The 21,022-nt window shown below is 35.8% G+C and overlaps 1 non-coding gene across 1 annotated transcript; it reads left to right on the top strand.

Annotated features, from left to right (window-relative positions):
* The first annotated feature begins 15,263 nt into the window (after positions 1-15,263).
* TRNAW-CCA lies at positions 15,264-15,335 on the top strand. The gene has a single exon. It is a non-coding gene; the product is annotated as a tRNA-Trp (tRNA).
* The last annotated feature ends 5,687 nt before the right edge of the window (positions 15,336-21,022 follow it).

Here is a 21,022-nt window from a genome sequence, read left to right as displayed (position 1 = left end):
TTAGCTCACAAGAAAAAGTAGATACTATTTTTAGTTATTTTGTATATGTGTGTATGGCAAGAACATTTGAAGGCCTATTTTCTTAGCAAATGCCAAGTATATAATATACATAGTCTTGTTAATTGTAATCACCATGCTATGCACTAGATTCTGAAAGTTTACTCACTGTATAACTGAGTTTGTACTTTGACCAGCATCACCCCCATTTTCTCTACCCCTCCAAACTCTGGCTAACACCACTCCTACTCTCTGATTCTATGAGTCTGACTTTCTAAAATTCCACATGTGTGTGAGATCCTACAGTATTTGTCTTTCTGTGTGTGGCTTATTTCACTAAGCATCAGTTCAGTTACTCGGTTGTGTCCAACTCTTTGCGACCCCATGGACTGCAGCACGCCAGGCTTCCCTATCCATCACCAAACTCTTGGAGCTTGCTTAAACTCGTGTCCATTCAACCCTGTCATCCTCTGGCATCCCCTTCTCCTCCTGCCCTCAATCTTTCCCAGCATCAGGGTCTTTTTCAGTGAATCAGTTCTTCGCATCAAGTCTCCAAAATATTGGAGTTTCAGCTTCAGCATCAGTCCTTCCAATGAATATTCAAGACCGATTTCCTTTACGATTGACTGGTTTGATCTCCTTGCAGTCCAAGGGACTCTCAAGAGTCTTCTCCAACACCACAGTTCAAAAGCATCAATTCTTCAGCGCTCAGCCTTCTTTATGGTCCACTCTCACATCCTTACATGACTACTGGAAAGACAATAGCTTTGACTAAACAGATCTTTGCTGTCAAAGTAATGTCTCTGCTTTTCAATATGCTGTCTAGGTTTGTCATAGCTTTTCTTCCAAGGAGCAAGCATCTTTTAATTTCATGCCTGCAGTCATCATATGCAGTGATTAAAGTCTATCACTGTTTACATTGTTTCCCCATCTACTTGCATGAAGTGATGGGACTGGATGCCATGATCTTAGTTTTTTGAATGTTGAGTTTTCAGCCAGCTTTTTCACTCTCCTCTTTCACTTTAATCAAGAGGCTCTTTAGTTCTCTTTGCTTTCTGCTGTGAGGGTGGTGTCATCTGCATATCTGAGGTTATTGATATTTCTTCTAGCAATCTTGATTTCTGCTTGTGCTTCATCCAGCCTGGCATTTCACATGATGTACTCTGCATATAAGTTAAATAAGCAGGGTGACAATATACAGCCTTGATGTACTCCTTTCCTAATTTTGAACCAGTCTGTTGTTCCATGTCCGGTTCTACCTATTGCTTCTTGATCTGCATACAGATTTTTCAGGAGGCATGTAAGGTGGTATGGTATTCCCTCTTTCAGAATTTTCCACTGTTTGTTGTGATCTGAACAGTCAAAGGCTTTGGCCTACTCAATAAAGGAAAAGTAGATGTTTTTCTGGTATTCTCTTGCTTTTTTAATGATCCAAGTGATGTTGGCAATTAATCCAGCTTGAACATCTGGAAGTTCACAGTTCATATACAGTTGAAGCCTTGCTTGGAGGATTTTGAGCATTACTTGCTAGCATGTAAAATGAGAGCAGTTGTGCAGTAGTTTGAGCATTCTTTGGGATTGCCTTTCTTTGGGATTGGAATGAAAACTGACCTTTTCCAGTCCTGTGGCCACTCTGAGTTTTCAAATTGTTGACATATTGAGTGCAGCACCTTCACAGCATCATCTTTTAGGATTTGAAATAGCTCAACTGGAATTCCATCACCTCTACTAGCCTTGTTCGTAGTGATGCTTCTTATGGCCCACGTGACTTCATATTCCAGGATGTCTGGCTCTAGGTGAGTGATCAAGTCATCATACTTATCTGGGTCATGAAGATCTTTTTTGTATAGTTCTGTGTATTGCCATCTCTTCTTAATATCTTCTGCTTCTGTTAGGTCCATACGATGTCTATCCTTGATTGTGCCCATCTTTGCATGAAATGTTCCCTTGGTATCTCTAATTTTCTTGAAGAGATCTCTAGTCTTTCCCACTCTATTGTTTTCCTCTATTTCTTTGCATTGATCACGAGGAAGGCTTTCTTATCTCTCCTTGCTGTTCTTTGGAACTCTGCATTTAAAAGGGTATATCACTTAGCATAATGTCCCACCAATTCATCCATCTTGTTGCAAATGGCAGAATTCCCTTCCTTTTCAAGGCTGAAATATATTCCCTTTCAAGAGAAACTGAATGGTCTGTAGCCAGAACTTCAAAACTGGGTCAAGACAGCATGATTATACAAAACAAAACACTCTATTACATTTTGAATACTTGTTTGCAAAACAAACCTTTTTATAAGTACTTTAAAAGACTGTGAAGTCAAAACTCCACATGCTTATTGATCTTTAGTTATGGTAAGTAGTAAATTAGGGCAGAAATGACACTAAAACTTGATTTTTAATCTCATTTCTTCTACAAATAGGGAATCTGCATGTCTACAGAATTGTTGGGCAAAAGGTAAATTTTCAGTAAAAAGATGAAAACTCTGAGGGTTTAATGTGTGTCATGATGACTATGGTTACTAATACTATGTTGTGTACTTGGAATTTGCTAGTTATCAGTCTCAAGCATTCTCACCATACACACTTCAAAGTACCTTTGTGAAGTGATGGAGATATTAATTAGCTTGATTATGGTAATTACTTTGCAATGTAGACCCATATAAAATCATCATACTGTGTATGTTAAACAGTTACAGTTTTTATTTGTCAGTTATACCTTAATAAAGCTGGAAAAACATTTGGTGAACTTGAAACACTTTTTTTTTCATGGATTGTATTTTTGGTGTTCTATCTAAAAAATTATTGCCAAACCCAATACCTAGATTTTCTCCTAAATTATCCTCTAACATTTTTATAATTTTGCTTCCTTCACTTAGGTCTGTGATCTCATTTGGATAATTTTTATCACAATTTTTACCTGATTAATGGCAAATTTTTCAAGTGAGTGTTCTTAATATGCCATTATTTTCACCTAGTTTCTTGCTTCCCTTCTCCTCTTTTTCCTTACAGTACTTTTGTATAAAGTCCATTCTAATTCTTGTTTTCTTAACACTTCCTGTGAAATAAAGTAAGTTCTTACTAGATAAACTCTTTGAAGGAAACTACTGTGATGTTGTGGACACAGATGATTTCCATTCTGGTGGCAGTGTTCCTGTTTTACCATAAAGTTCTTCATAGCCTAAATTTCTCTGGGAACCTTTACTTCCGTCTACCAATGTAAATTGACAACTATATTGTTCATAGTGTGAAATATTTGTTTTTCTTTATTCCTAATAAGAGACTACTTCCTGGAAGCCATAGGGAAGTATTTAACTTCTTGTGATTATTTTGTGCCTTTGTCTTTCTTATTCTTTGTGACAAACTTGATCCAGGAAAGGTCCTGCTAATCTTCCAAGTACTCTGTCCTTATAATTCCAAAATAAATGTTTGGTTTCTGCTCCTGAATATAACATCTACATTTGAAAACCTGTGTTCCATCAGTTTTCTTTCTGAACGTGTGTCTGCATGCAACATTGCGTGTGTGTGTGTGTGTGTTCAGTCATGTCCAAATCTTTGTGACCCCCATGGACTGTAGCCTGCTAGGCTGCTCTGTCCATGGAATTTTCCAGATAAGAATACATGAATGGGTTGACATTTCCTCCTCCAGGGGATCTTCCTGACTCAGGGATCAAACCCCTGTCTCTTGCATTGGCAGGCAATTTTTTTTAATTTAGCACTCTTTACTTTTGTATTGTTATTTGAAACAACATATGTATTTTAGTTCTGTATGAAATAGAATTTTTCTTTCTGTTTCATTTCCTTTGCTATCCTAGGGGGATTTTTGACTGGTTGGTGGACAACATGAACTTTACTGGTGCCATATTCCCTTTCTCTCTGTCATTTACTTCTCAATCAGGATTTACTGAGGGCTGATTGCATTGCTAGAGAGTCTTCAGTTAGTGGATTTTTATCCAACAGCCAAAAAAAAAAAGAAAGAAAGAAAAAACTTTGAGAAAGGATAAAATTTAAGAACTGGAGAGACCTCTCCAACTCACATGTATATGAAGTAATTAAAACTTTATAATGAATACTTACACCTTATGGCAGTTCAACATAGTGATTGCAGTTCAAACAGTATTCTAATTTCTGGGGGATTATGCTTCACTTAAAAAAAAATTAACTACTGAGTTAATTAACATGGAGTTTTGGAGTTAAGGCTTTGCTTTAAGCAATTTAGACAAGATCAAAAATAACAAAAGCTATTGTTATTATTTATTGAGCACTTACCATGTGCAAGGTGCTACCCTATGTCCTTTACAAGGGTAAACTTATTTTAATTTTAACTTGTGAAGTAGGTACTATAATTCTCTTCAAATTATAGCTGACAGATTTAATGATGTTATATAACTTGCCTAAAGGATTATATTTAATAAGTGATGAAAGATACCAACCAACCATGGCTAAGAACAGTCTGGTGGCAAAGGTAAATGATATTTAACATGTGTTTACTCATTTACCCTCTTTATCCACTTATTTACCCAATAAGTACATTGATGCATACTCAGTGACAGACAGTGGGTTAGGTTTTAGGCACACAGCAGTAAAACAATACCAGAACAGTCTCAGGCTTTAGTGAATTCACAGTTGTATTAAGAAAATAGGCATTCAACAAACAATAGTACATATACATGAAAAATAACCACTGTGTTGACATTTGCTAAAAAAAGTATATAGCACAGAATGCAGGGTATTCTGATGGATGAATCATGGTTAATGTGGAAAATTCAGCTTTCAAATGGAATGGGAAGGATAAAAATGGACTAGGTTGGCAAAGGGGTTAAGGATAAAATTCCAATATAAAGAACAGTAGCACATGTACACAAAGCTTCTAGTGTAAAAGCACATCCTATTCAAGGAAGTAAAAGGTCAGTTTGTCAAGAATACAGAACAAAGAAAGGGAAATGGTGGCTGATGAGGTCAGAGGGGTTACTGGAATCAGACTGTGTTGCTTTGTATCCCATACTAAGTATTTTGGATTTCTTCATAAGAACACAGGGAACTCTTCAGTTTTAAGCAATAGAGTGAAATCTGTGATCAACCTGGCAGTGATGCGAAGATCTCTTTAAAGGTGGGAATGATTTGAAGAACGTTTCAGTATTACAGGGGAAAGATGACAGTTTCTTGGACTAGAAATGAGAAAATGTAAATGGAGAGAATTTAATTGAATAGAGACAAATTAAGTGTGCTAAAATGGAAGAATTTGGTGTGTGGCATGATAAAGGAATGTGTTATTGATGATGACTGCCAAGTTTTTGGCTTGAGCAACTTAAAGAAAGATAGTGTCATTCACTAAACTAGAGAACAGTATAAGGAAGACTGTATTTCTTGCAGAAAATTGAGTAAAATTACCTTTGAGACATTCAAAGTCCAATACCAAGTTGGCAGTTTGATATGAAAGTCATAAACTCAAAGTATAGGTTTTAGCTAAAGATACCCATGTTGATGATTACTGACATCATAATTTTGAATGAAATATCAAAAGGAGAATTTGAAAAGGAGAAAAATGAATGCCAAGCATATTTTTAAGGCATTCCAATGTCTAAAGGCTGGTTGAGGAGAAGAAGACTCCAAGCAAAAAAAAGAAATAATGAGAGAGAAAAACAACCAAGAATGTGCAGCCAGGGGGACAACAGAAGAGGATGTGCAATATGCTCTGACTTTAAGCATTAAAATTGTTGCTCTCTTGTGGAAAGCCCTTCTTTCACTCATCTACTGCTCCACTCCATCACCTCCGTGTCACATTAACATTGAACCTTTTCTTACCACTCTGTTTAAATTTGGATTTACTAACCCAGACTCACCCCAAGCTATTCTTTATTTCTCTGCTTCATTTCATTTTCATTAATTTACTTTATTTTCATTAAGCCTCACCAGGACTTCCCTGGTGGCTTAGCGGTAAAGAATCTGCCTGTAATTCAGGAGATGCAGGTTTGATCAGGAAGATCCTTTAGAGAAGGAAATGGCAACCCACTCCAGCATTCTTGCCTGGGAAGTTCCATGGCCAGAGGAGCCTGGTGGGTTACAGTTCATGGGGCCACAAAAGAGTCAGATACAATTTTGCGACTCAACAATGACAATAGGGCATTAGTTATCTTATTTTCATGTTATCTGTCTCTTCCCCTCTATGGGCTTTGATGTTTGTAACTTTCATTCACTTTAGTATCTCCTGTACCTACTTTAAGCCCTGATGTAAAGTATGTCCTTCAGGAATTAATAAGTAATGGTGAGTGATTGAATCGATGAATGAATAGTAACAGATACCACTGAGAGGACACGAAGCTTAAGGCAAGGATGGACATGTGTCAACTGGACTTGGTGTGGTGAGATTGGTAGCCAAACTAGAGTGAGTTGGAGAGTCAGTGATATACAAGCAAATGAAGATAATAAATAGTTTTCTAAAAAGTCATCTCCTTTTAGAAGTATGACTATAAAGGAGAAAATATATACGGTAGTATTGGATAAGATGGGAACAGTGAATAGAATGAGAGATTTTTTTTCATCTTCTCCACACAGTTGTTTTTTTTTTTTAATGGACAAAAGATTGAACATGTTTAAGATGCCATTAGTCAGATGCAGTTGAGAGGATACAGTTGAACACAGTAAAGACTGTGGAAGACAGATAGGAAGGGATAATTAATAGAGGCAGATTTTGGAGAAAGTCTACAGAGGAAGTTGACTTTGAAGGAGGAATGTGCCTTTATTTCTGCTATTTTGGAGGAGGTGGAGAAAACAAGGATGTGGAAGGATTTAGAAATAGAAGTTAGGTAAGGCCTCTGTAGGAGAAGGCAATGGCACCCCACTCCAGTACTCTTGCCTGGAAAATCCCATGGATGGAGGAGCCTGGTAGGCTGCAGTCCATGGGGTCACTAAGAGTTGGACACGACTGAGTGACTTCACTTTCACTTTTCACTTTTATGCATTGGAGAAGGAAATGGCAACCCACTCCAGTGTTGTTGCCTGGAGAATCCCAGGGACGGGGGGGCCTGGTGGGCTGCGTTCTATGCAGTCGCACAGAGTCGGACATGACTGAAGTGACTTAGCAGCAAGGCCTCTGTAAGGCTAGTTCTCCAAGTGTGCCTGGGGTTACTGATATGTTTTCAGTGAAACATTTGAAAAGGAAATCTAAAATAGCATCTTCAGAATATGGTAGAGAGAGTTGAAGAGAGAAATATGTAGGCTTTGCCCTGGACAGTGTGTAATCTGCCCAAACAACTTGTACTACATAAAAATAAAAATAAATAGTTCAGTTTTGGAAGGCAGTTTTTAATCAACTAAATAAAGGGAGCTCATAATTGAGAAATCTACAAAAATCAGACCACTGATAATTGGCAACTCTAATATAAACAGTATTTTCTAAAACACATTGGCTATTTAAAACAAGTACGTCATGTCAAATTTCAGCGATAAAATTTGATTTGATTCTAAAAGTTTATTCTTTCTTCCAAGAGGATTTCCAGACTGGTGAGTTTGAAGGTACATAAACTTGTGCTATTAAGTTTTAAATGTTAAATTTCTCTCCATATATAAATATCTTTATATACACCTACTCATAAAGACAAATGGTGCATTGATGATGTTTGATTTTAGTTTGTATAGAATTTTAACAAAATAAAACAAACAACAAGGTTGACATGTTTTCCTAATTGTTTTGAGTATATAATTTAAATAAATTGCTCCATCTCCAGCATTCCAACTGACATAACTTTCTCAGGAATTTGTTCTGTCATTTTCCCAATTAGCAGAGCCCTGCAGCCCTGCTGCAGAATGGTTTTGTAATATATCTTGAGCTTTAACAAGGAACTTTTTGATGTATTTCAATTATGATGTACAAAGTAACATCTCCTTAATTAAAGAAGAAATTCCATTTTGAAGCTCTTTAAAGTGCTATTAAAGTTTATGTTTGAAAGCTTTCTGTTAAGATTAATCTGCCCTCTGTATTTAGTGAAAGGGATATGGAGCACTTAGTTTTGGAAAAAATATAGCCAAGCTATCATGCCAAATACTACTGAGATTGAAGAATAGAGTTTGGTTATAAGGTAATGGTTTTTTAAGAGATTAGATTACATACCAGTAGGTATTTAAGCATAGTTCTATCTGCTGTACATTTTTGACCATAATAAACTGGAAAGAACAAGAATTTTTTGAAACTGAGGATGAGGGAATTAAAAGAGGCAAGCAGGGCTCCCCAGGTGGCGCAGTGGTAAAGAATCTGCTGGCCAGTGCAGGAGATGCAAGATATACGGGTTTAATCCATGGGTTGGGGAGATCTTCCCAACTGAAACAGCAACCCATTCCAGTATTCTTTCCTGGAAAATTCCAAGGGCAGAGGAGCTTGGTGAGCTTTGAGGTCCATGAGTTCGCAAAGAGTCAGACATGACTGAGCCCGCACACACGCACAGCCATTAGATGTGATGAATCCTATCTGACATGGTAATCCTGGAACTGTGCCCAGGAGAAATCCTACTTTATACATGTCTTGTAAAAAAAACTTAAAGCAATAAAAATAAATTGGTGTATGGCCGTCTTGAGAGACATGCATTCAGACAAACAAACCAAAAATCCCCAAACAAAAGTTGAGCCATAAAATACATATGCAATTCTAGCTTATATGGAACAAATATAATTTCTCTTCTTCTCTCCAAATTAATTTTGCATATTCCAAATAAAGCTTTAGATGAGTGCTCTGGCAGTGTGTGTATTTTTAGGCTTAAAGAACTCCTAGTGCAGACAAGATGGTGCAGCTGACAGTGCTCATAGTTGATGACAACACAGATTTTAAAATGTTGTTGGCTTGCTAGTGAGAGTGAACAAAAAACAGGAAGACATGCTGGGCAGGGAAAATATGACATACAAAGCACTGAAAAAGAGAGCCTTTTACTAAATGTAAACATTTCCATACATGTTTGTTTTTATATGTATTGCATGTTATATATGATATTTTATTTATATATATATATTTTACATATGATATCATCCACTCATTCAGCATTGCAAGCATATTAATATATCCTGGTACCAACTGCTCCTATTGTCTACTGATTTACTGACAGCAAGTTAAGTTAGAGCAGTCCATTTATTTAATGCTTTAGTATGTTGATAACAGAGTCTAACCAGTTTAAGGAATTTATATGTAATATTTAACACCTAGTGTCATTTTGCTTCTGAATGATCATTAAATTCTATATCAGTTTTTTTTTCAAATAACATGCAATTTCTTGAACTTGCCTGACATCCTAATAATATTATAGAATACATATATTCTTCTAAAAATTGTATAAACTGCAGTTACTATGATTGTGGTTTACTTTTCTCTCTCTTGACTGTTTTATTTAGCATATAATTGGATAAATTCTCTCAAGCTGGAAACACAGAATTCCACTAAGAATGCCTTATAGCCTTATACTTCGAGAAGAGTAATAAATAGCTCCGTAGCATATAAGAGAACATCTCTGATATGCATGTACTCAGAAACCAGTGTTAATATAAGGTTGACTTGTTAGGTAAATTCATCAGTGAACAGTAAGATCTTGTACAGGATTATGATGTTATTCAAAATTTAAGGTTTTTTGTTGTAATGGATTAACATGATTTTGGTAATGAAACAAAATATTTGCTATTGCAGTATTAAAATATACTCTTTTACAACTAATCTTATGATTTCCTTTCACATATGCAAGTTATCTTTCATAATCCAATTATGTTTTATATTACAAATTTTCCAAATGACACCATGATCTTTATGCAGGGTATGGGAAAACCCCCTTTTTTTTAATTGAATAAGGCTAATTATTGCCATTGCAGTGGGGACTTTTTAAATTCAAAATGGAAAATGGCTGCCTGAGGAAATGTTGTATTACTGAGATTATCCAAACTGATAAGTCTGGGATTATTGCACTGTGAATTTCTTCACTGTTTCTGAATATTCAACTCTGCTTTTGGAAAGGAGAAAGCTAATGGGATGTATGAAACTCATAAGATGTGTTGGATATAAATAATAATATATTAATTAAATAATAATAATGAAGATGTGTAGAAAGAGATGAAGGGAAGCAAAGATATTTAATATTTATTGGTTTATATATGTATATATAATCACACCATACTGTATATACCTACTACATATCTATATCTGTATCTATATCCATATTCATATGTTATTGTAAGTATTTAAAAATACACAATGCAATCTCATGACCCATTGGTGATGCTTTGTGTAACCTTATACTAATATGTCCTCTATGCTGCTGCTAAGTCACATCAGTCGTGTCCAACTCTGTGCAACCCCATAGACGGCAGCCCATCAGGCTCCCCTCCCTGGGATTCTCCAGGCAAGAATACTGGAGTGGGTTGCCATTTCCTTCTCCAGTGCATGAAAGTGAAAAGTGAAAGTGAAGTCGCTCAGTTGTGTCCGACTCTTAGCGACTGCAAATAAAACTTATGGGTGTTCAGCAAGCTGCAGCTTTCAGCCAGATATCCTTGTCTTGGTGTCTCTCTGATAGAGCAAATACACATCATGGGCCCAAGGAACCTTCTGCCTGTAATCTTTGTTAAAACAACCTTGGTCCTTGTAACTCAAAACATGTAGTTACATATAATACAGTAATTAAGATAAGTACATGTAGTATACATTACATATAATACATGTAATTAAAATATTATACTAATAGTGGGAATGGTTCATGTGGACCAGAGTTGAGATATAAATTAGGTATTATAAATTAGGTTGAGATATAAATTTAGGTATTCAGGATGCAGGTTATGTGGTTCTTCTGTCCACTTGTACCTTATCCTAAGTTTGTTAAAATACCCAAGCTTTACTCTTGTTTCTTAAATTGATTTAGTAGTCTGCATGATTTGATTACTTTAATTCTGTCTATGAACTATTCTGTTCCATAACAGTAATGTTCCACAGTGATATTCATAGTAGTATACTTGACACCACTATTGAATTGAGTTAATTTCTCATAAAAGAGCTACCTAGATGAATGAAGCAGGGTCTATATCTCTAAGGATTTTAGAGTAATCTTTGCATACAGCTTGATTTTTGTCCTGTGTGCTGTGGTTAGTCACTCAATCATGCCCAACTCTTTGCGACCCCATGAACAGAAGCCTGCCAGGCTCCTCTGTCCATGAGGATTCTCCAGGCAAGAAGAATACTGGAGTGGGTTGCCATGCCCTCCTCCAGGGGATCTTTCCAACCCAGGGATCAAACCCAAGTCTCCCGCATTGCAGGCGGATTCTTTATCATCTGAGCCAGCAGGGAGGCCCAAGAATACTAGAGCTGTTAGCCTGTCCCTTCTCCAGGGGATCTTCCTGACCCAGGAGTCAAACCAGGGTCTCCTACATTGCAGGTATATTCTTTACCAGCTGAGCTACCAGGGAAGCCCTATTTTGTGCTTACCTGCCCTCAAAATGTTTTAGTAATCAAAAATGACAATTGCTACCCTTCATATGGCTTGTAGATTCTTTCTGGGGCTCAATATAAATATAACTTTATCAAAGCAACATTTGGTTATCCCAAAATTTAGCAGAGTAACTTTTTCTAAAAAAGACTTCTCGGTGTATCCTTTGTTGTTGTTTAGTCACTAAGTTGTCTCACTCTTGAGACGCCATGGACTATAATCTGCTAGGTTTCTTTATCCATGGGATTTCCCAGGCAAGAATACCACCAGAGTGGGTTGTCATTTCTTTCTCCAGGGAATCTTCCTGACCTAGGGATGGAACTTGCATGTCCTGCATTGCAGGCATATTCTTTATCATTGAGCCACCAGGGAAGCTCATATACTTTGTTAGAACAGAGTATTTAAAATGTATCTATCTTCAGGAAGGAGGGAGATTAACAAACGTCATAAAATATGGAGAAGAGTGACTCTTCTCTCTGGAGAGAGACTGCTGGTCATATTAGGTCAATCATCTCTGTGCTACATATAAACACAGAAATGGTCTACTTGGATCTTTAATATTCAGGTATAACTTACTTCTGAGATTTCTTGGTTATGCAATGGTAAGAAGATGTTTCTTTCAGGTAGTCAATAGAGTCCTATTACATATGAACTGTGAATTGGACAAATTATGTAATATATTAATGATTTCTCCTTTAAAAAGCTGATGCAAGTAGTAAATGGGATATTTCATGTGCAAGATCTCCATAAACCATTGAACAATATATGATTGTTCTCATAATGTATTCTATCCTAGGCTCACTTTCTGACATTGGAGAGGGTATCACTTTGTTGGGATCTATGGCAAGGAGGCAATTGTTTTTCTCACTGTGTCTGTGCAAAGTTTGCTTTATAGTTGTTTGAAACATTATGCCAACCATTGGCATAGTGCAAAAATAGGTATAGATCACTGAATTCCTCCATCATACTGCTGTCAAATGTGTTTGGAATGTTAGAAGGGATAATTAGCAATGAAATATCCTCTATTTTCTGTCACAACACACCAGAGTATACAGAGCTCTTCACACTTAAAAAAAGGAAAATCTAGAATGCAAATTTCATGGCAATAGTCTTAAACTTCATATACTTCACTTTCATTCCATGTCTACAATGATGGAACACACACATATTTTTCTCTTTTTTTCCTATTATTTTCCTCTTCTTCTGCCTCCTCCACTCTTTACCTTTCTACTTATTTGACATAAAAGTTTGACATGGCCTTGGCTTTCAGCTGCTTTAAACTCTATCGCAATTACTATCATTATGAAAAATTACTTGCCCCCTAAGGATTATATAACAAGCTATTAGGAGAAGAGATACAAAAATACATTCTGTGTTGCTGTTACCTTGACTATGTTCACAGCAAATCTCTGGTTGAACATTTTTGAAAACAATTACATTTTGACCTTTTAAGTTTAATTTTTCCCCTAAAACTCAGTGTAATAATGTAGTGCAAAATATTCTCGTACCTAATAACTGAGTAAGTAGAAGATAAGGACTTTTGGAAAGTTATTAGTGTTTTTCTTTTCAGAAACATATGTTTTATGAATTCAAGGGTCTCAATAATTCCCCTTAAACACTAAAAAAGATTAAACGAACAACCAGGTACGTTGCTCAAGGGTCTACCCTCTGGGAGGGTTTCCTTTCACTACTGTCCTTCAGGGACAAGGACTATCGTCCTGAATTTGTCCACTTCCAAGGGGAACCTATGTGCCTTGAACCAGCAATAAACCACACCCAAGTTTTCTCTTTTGTCAGCCGGCTGTTCAGAAATCTCCAGGAGATCATATATGTAGACTGGGAAACAGAAGTTAACATAGCAGGGGTGGGGACCGTGGGCATCTTTGCCACTTCACTCTGCAAATGACTTGTGTCCTTAGGGCCCACCTGAGCCTGACTTCATACATATATGTAATGTCTATTTGATGATGGATTGCTTCTATGCCTGCCCAGCTTGTGGATTACTGGATCAAACAACACTCAGTTCATAATGAGCAGTTCGGGTCACATGGAACTTGATAGTTCATGACTAAGCATTCAGTCTCAACTAAAGTTCAACAACACACTAAAAACCGTCTTCCAAAAGGGAATAGTTATCCACAGAAGATGCTAAGACTTTGCTCCCAAATCCTGAGTCACAATGTGATTCCCTTGTAGGCACCTGCCAAAAGATCCAAAGAGCATCCCCATTTGCATCTAAATTAGATCTGCTGGATCTGGCTAAGTGCTACCCCTGGAACCTTCAAGACTTGATGGTGCCACTAATGTCTGCAAAATATCCAGGTATGCAGTATCACTTTTTCGTATTATTTTAATTTTTGCTTGGTTTTGATACACCATTTGTCTAAGTAGAGAGTGATGAAGCTATTGATTCTCTAATGTCGGATATCTGACACTATGCATTTGTCAAAACCCATAGAACTTTACAGAGTAAAAATTGCACTTTAATGTATGCAGAATAAAAAAAAAATAATTTAGGAGATTCTGAGTTCCCAGGATGGGGTACAAAATATGACAAAGCAATCTAGCTATATTCCAAATGTATAATGCAATATTATTTAGGGTATATGGGAGAATGTACACACCTAAGAAACTTTGGAAATGAGTGGACTGTATAAAACTAAAGGTAAAAGGAACTCTACATAAACAGTGCACTCTAGTTGATAAAGTTATTTCCCATGAAGCTATAGGCTAGTGATGCTGATATCACTAGACATGTATTCTGAAATTGAACAATTGAGTAAATTGGTGTTGTGATTTGGGTTTTTCACCATGGAAGTGAGAAGTTACAAATAATCAAGAGGCTAGGAGGCTAGAATGATCCTTGTGGTCATGGATTAGAGTTGGAAGCATAAGAATGAACTCGTTTAGAGTAATGTAGATACAGATTTTACATTTGTATATTCGTTTATATATAAACACTCTTAGATGTGTTTATTAATATATGCATAGGTAAGTATAATCACATGTATTTCCTTTCTTCATTGGCTGAAAAGGCCTTAAAAGCAGTAGCACATTTAAAGCCTAGTTTGTGGCTTCCCTAACTTCTCCAAAAAAATAAACTAGCGATCCTTGGCAAAATGACTGAATTTAAGATTTTGGCAAAGAATATTCAAGATGACCCTGGAACATCCTGTAGTGCCAGAGAGTAAGAGCTCAAAAACATTAGCAACAACAAACCAACAACACACAATTATGTAGATATGTCAAAGGGCCATCAGTGCTAACTTAAAGAGTGCTCAATGACCAAAGTTGGAGTAACTTTAAAAACAACACAACAACAAAGTTATATTGGATTACAACTCTTCCTCAATTGATGATGGGGTTACATCCCCATAAACCCATCATGAATTGAAAATATCATAAGTTGGAAATGCATTAATAGCCTAACCTACTAAATATCATAGCTTAGTCTAGTCTAAGAGTGTTAGTCGCTCAGTTGTGTCCGACTCTGCGATCTCATGAACTGCACCTCGCCAAGCTCTTTTGTCAGTGGGATTCTCCAGACAAGAATACTGGAATGGGTTGTAATTTCTTTCTCCAGGGGATCTTCCCAACCTGGGAATTGAACCCAGGTCTCTTGCATTTCAGGTGGCTTCCTTACCATTTGAGCCAACAGGGAAGCCCCTAGCCTACCTTAGATGTGCTTAAAAAATATTAGCCTATAGGTGGGCAAAATCCTCTAATACAAAGTCTGTTATATAATAAAGTGTTGTGTGTCTCAGGTAATTTATTGACTACTGTACTGAAAGTAAAAAGTTGAGTAGTTGTATGGGTACAGAGGGCTTCCCTGGTGGCTCAGAGGTTAAAGCGTCTGCCTCCAATGCAGGAGACCCAGGTTCGATCCCTGGGTTGGGAAGATCCCCTGGAGAAGGAAATGGCAACCCACTCCAGTATTCTTGTCTAGAGAATTCCATGGTCAGAGGAGCCTGGTAGGCTACAGTCCATGGAGTCGCAGAGTCGGACACGACTGAACGCCTTCACTTCACTTCTATGGGTACAGAATGGTTGAAAGTGTATAGGTTGTTTACCCTCATGCTAACTGACTGAGAGCTATGACTCACTGCCACGGCCAGCATCATGAGACAGTGCAGTACCTCACATTGCTATCCCAGGAAGAGATAAAATTCAAAAATGGAAGTACAATTTCTCCTGAGAATGTGTTGCTCTCACACCACTGTAAAGTTGAAAAATGTTAAGTCAAGCAATTGTAAGTCAGTGATCATCTGTATAACCCAAATTATAAGCTATGGTTCTGTATTTATGTAAATAAATAATTACATAAACAAACATATTTTTTTGGGGGCAAACTTATCTCCTAATCAGAAGAATTCCAAATAGTTTATATAAATTGTCTTCCCTCAAAGAGGGAGGCCATATTTCCCCATTCTTTAACTGTGGGCTGTACACTGTAACTTCCTTCTAAAGAACAAAGAGGGAAAAACTATTAACTATCCAGTGGAGAACCTGATTAATATCTCAGGTGATGAATAGTGATATCCAATGTAAAATGGTGATAATAAATCTTCCTTTGATAAGATATAATGAAGATAGTACTTTCCTTCATTTATAACTAGAGACCACAGAGTTATAATAACTGTACTTGACTCCATGGTCTTCCTCCTAAAAACACATTACCCAAGTGTAATCATGAGAAAATACCAGACAATCCAGGTTTAGGGATATTCTACGAAATATCTTTTCATTTTCCCTACTTCTCAAAACTGTCATAGTAATGAAAAGCAACGAAAGTCTGAAAAACAATTATTGACAAAAGCAACCTAAGGAGACAGGATGACAAATACAAAATTGTATCAGGATAGGATCCTGCAACAGAAAAAAATATCACTAGGTAAATACCAAGGACATTGGAATAATATATTGACTGAATAATAATGTAATGATATTGGTACATTAATTATAACAAATGTACTATATTATCATGAGACATTAATTGTGGTAACTGGGTGTGGGGTATATGTGAATGTTCCATACCATCCTCGTAATTTTTTTAAGAATCTATAACTCTTCTGAAATGAGAACTGTTTTTAAAAAGAGGAGAAAAATTTGAGTACTTAAAATGATTTGAAGAATTTGAGAGGGAATTAATGTTGGAAAGGCCTAATGTATTATATCTATGCTTTAAGCTAAATGAGTAAATAAATGTTTATAGCCCTAGTTTTATACATGTAAATACATTTCATATTGTATTCTGATATAAAGCATAGAATTATGATAGCATAGAAATAATCTTAGTAGAATCAAGTTATGGGGCTCCATATCAGGGCTCCCTGAAGGCTTAGTGGTAAAGAATCTACCTGCCAATGCAGGATCCATGGGTTCGATCCCTGGGCTGGGAAGATCCCCTGAGGAGGAAATGACAGCCCACTCCAGTATTCTTGCCTGGAAAATCCCAAGGACAGAAGAGCTTGGTGGATTGCTGTCCATGGGTCACTAAAGAGTTGGACACAACTTAGTGACTAAACAACATGATCTGTATTATAGTTAAAACTGCCTGACTCTCAGGAGGTATCCTAAAATTTTTAGATTCCTTTATATGGACCACCAACCTTTTAATGGGTGGGAGTGTGGGGTTGGGTATTTTGTGTACAGGATATTCTGGGTTTAAATTGTTATTTTGTAATATTAGTCATGGGATGTTTGATAAGTCCTATCATCTTTATGACTCAGAAACTCATTTGTTGTAAAACAACACCAACTTTGTCAGTATTTGAGTGCTTCAGTGAAAACTAGAGATGGTGTCTATTACAGCCCAGTACTGAGACTGGTATGCTTAATAAATGAGATATTTTAATATTTAGTATGCAAAGTTCACACACTCCCAACTGATTCTGATTGGCCTATTGTTTTTCCTATGGGATTTATAATTTTATAATGCCTCTTTAAAATTTCTTGTTACAGTACTGTGCAATAGAGACAGTACCCCTTCTCTCATGAGCCTTATATCCTTAATTGGTAAAATGGAAAATAAAAATGAATAACAACTTAATAATCAAGAATATAGATGGAAAAGTCTAGTAGAGGGTGGCTAGGTAGCTATTTCAGGTTGGGTGTTTAAAGCAGCCCTCTCTGTGATTTAAATGACAGGAAGGAGACAGGCATGAGAAAGCCAGAGGACTGAGCCTTGCAGGAGAGTGGGGGACTATCCCTAGTCCCCATGTGGGAAGTGAGCTTGGTGTGGCCAAGGGAAAAAGGTGGGTCTCTGTGTCTGAGTAGGTGAAGGGGAGAGCTAACCTGAGTTTTTACAGCAGACTAAGAAGCTGTGTTGTTTATTTGTTTGTTTTTAATGGAATGGAATATTTTTAGAGAACTTTTATCAAGGGAGTTTAATGTTTTAGAATATTAATCTGTCGTATGTTAAGAATGGAAAGAAAAAACTTTCAACTACACTTTCATTTTGTATAAATCCACTCAGGGGTTTGAACATCTCTGTTGATTATTCTCAAGGAAGAGAATCATGATTTGGAAGTTTGTGGATTTATGATAATTTCTATACATCCTCTTAAGAACATAAAAAGATTATCATATGTATTTATATATAGATATTGATATGCATATTCTTTTGGAAACTGAATGTAGACTACTTGATTCAATGTTTTTAAAAAAATCCAAAACTATACTTTCTCTTCATCTAAATGCTCAGTTATAACTCTAAGATAAGATTCAGATAACATTTCTTGTATTCCAAGGGAAAATTTGAATACCTATTTATGATGATGATGGTGGTAATGATGCTTAAAATTATTATGAGCTTCCTCTTCTAAAACACCCAAATATTCTTTTATCAGGCTTAAAATAGTTTATAACTATATAAATATTGCCTCCACTTCATTTTTTTCCTACTTTTTCTACTAATGTAACCAAAAAGATTAGTTAGTGAACCATGTGTCAAGCCCCAAAATATAGCCTAAGTAGAAGGAAATTCAGTGGATTCTAGGCAAAATTGGATAGTATTCAGCAAACTATAATGTGCGTGTGATTCACTTGGGGATTTTGTCAAATGCAGGTTCTGTTCAGCAGTGCTCTGGGGGGACCTTGTGATTCCGTATTTCTATCAAGTTCCCAGATGATGGCAAAGCTTCTGGCCCATGAACCAGCTTTGAGTTTGCAAGATAATAGTTGACACATTGGATAACACCCTGATGATGGGAGGGATTGGGGGCAGGAGGAGAAGGGGACGACAGAGGATGAGATGGCTGGATGGCATCACCAACTCAATGGGCATGAGTTTGGGTAAACTCCGGTAGTTGGTGATGGACAGGGAGGCCTGGCGTGCTGCGATTCATGGGGTCACAAAGAGGTGGACACGACTGAGCAACTTAACTGAACTGAACTGAATCTTTACCAGCAAAGAGATTCCCTTGAGCATTTACTTATTTGTTTTTTAATATAACTGCCTGACTCCCATCCAAGATCAACAAATAAGAATTTCTGGATTTGAGTCTGGATATAATGTATCTTTAAAAGTTACAGTTGATTACAGTGTTTAGACCAGCTTGAAAACCATATCTCTGGAACATAAAAGCCATGAATAAAATTTCTTTATAACATTACTTAGAGCAAAAATAATATGGGGAGCAGGATTTAAGGATACTGTTCTGTCAATGTGCTGTGAAGAATTGTAAAACAATTTGCTATTTTTGATCCTGGCTTAATTTTGAGCAGAGACTGACAGAATGGCAATTGTACTAAATTATACTGACTTGCATGGCAGCTTTGTGATAATGGGGCTATTGATGAGGCAGACCATTAAATTCATTTTCACTCAAGACTGAAGCAAGGATTTGGACGGAAGTTTCCAGAGGTGAAAAATGAATGTGTAAGCCCATTTATATTCATATATTGAGTGAATTAATTCATTTTCTCCATAAATGGTTTTGAGATAACATGCACTCAAGTGACTATAAATAGAAACTTTTTTTAACAGTGAAAATTCACTTTTATATCTTCCTACAGTCAATTGAAGATAATTTCAGAAATATGTTAATCCCAATATAATGTTTATTACTAATAACTACTTAGTGAGTACTTAGTATGTGCTAGGTGATATATATTATTTTATTATTATTTATATATTATTTCTCCATTTAGGAAAAGGACATTTAGATTAAAAGATATTAAATATTTTTTTCAACTTTGTACAGGTAGTATGTGGCAGAGATGATAGTTAACTAGTTTATAAGACTCCATGGTCTATGCATTTTCCAGTCCAGGTCATCACCACTGGAGTTATTTGAAATGATGACTAGTGAATATGTTCATTCCTACTCAGAATTCTCATAGGAAACAAGTTGGAACACATAGGAGACATTTAAAGAAATCATTATGAAGTATTTTTTCAAAGTAATATATGTGCTTAAGTGCACTATTAACTTTTTTCAATGATGATTTTGTTATAGAAATTATAAGCTTTAATATGTAAGTGTGGTTACACATTTCAGTCCAGAAATGCATGGAAGTTTTTAATTAGTGTCTCTAAAATGTAGTAACCTAGTTCCTCATTCTATCAGTAATGTTACTGATAATTCCTAGCTTCATATTTAACCCTGAAACTGTACTCTAAAAAGTTGGTTCATTCATGTAAATAAAAGAGATATGGTCTGTGGATAGCCACCAGGATATACTAATAGCTTACATATATACAGATATTATATACATGTAGTTATACATGTAACTTAATTATAACTAAATCATACTTAATTTAATATATGTTCATAATAAAAATATTTTAAAGTAAATTATAGTTTTATTTTAAACATTTTATATAGATGGACATGCTTATATATACACATATACAAACATATATAAAGCTCTCTTTTAAATGCTATATATATATAGATTTAAAAAGCATTATAAAATTTAAGCATTAAAAACTATAATATATACATGTATATGTGAATATATATTTTTCTTTTAAATATTTTATTATAGAAAAATTCAAGCACTCGAAAATAGCACTAAGTTCCATGTACCACTTACCTAATTTCTTAAATTGTTTGCTGTTAATAAGTTTTGTTTCATCTATAACCTTCTATTCATAGCTACTTGTTTTGTCTATAATTACACCCCTGAGACTATTTTTAAGAAAATCTCATCTTCCATAATTTTGTCTCAAGCATAAGAATTTTTCAGCATAATCACATAATTATTTCACCTAAATAATTTAATAATTAAAAAATCAAATGTCTATTCAATGCTTAAATATCTCTAATTGTGTTATACTATTCCTACCTCTCCCTTTCCCGCTTTCTTAAAATTTAGTTATGTGGATTAGTATTAAAAAAAAAAATTAAGACATGATTAGTTGCTATATTGTCTAAAAAGTTTTCTATCCAAAATTATCCCGCCATTAACTTTTTCCCTCTATACTCTTTGTTTGTTGCTGTTGTAAGTTACACTGGGATATTTTTTCTGTGCAACCTCTTACACCCTCAAATTTGATCATTTTCAGCCACATGTCATTCTTCGACTTTTTTTTCTGTTCCCTGAATTTCCTGTAAAATGATAATTAGGTCCAAGGGTTAA

The sequence above is a fragment of the Cervus canadensis genome, chromosome 3 (genome assembly GCF_019320065.1).
Source record: "Cervus canadensis isolate Bull #8, Minnesota chromosome 3, ASM1932006v1, whole genome shotgun sequence".
NCBI classification, from domain to species: Eukaryota; Metazoa; Chordata; class Mammalia; order Artiodactyla; family Cervidae; genus Cervus; species Cervus canadensis.
This window is presented reverse-complemented; position numbering and strand designations above follow the sequence as displayed.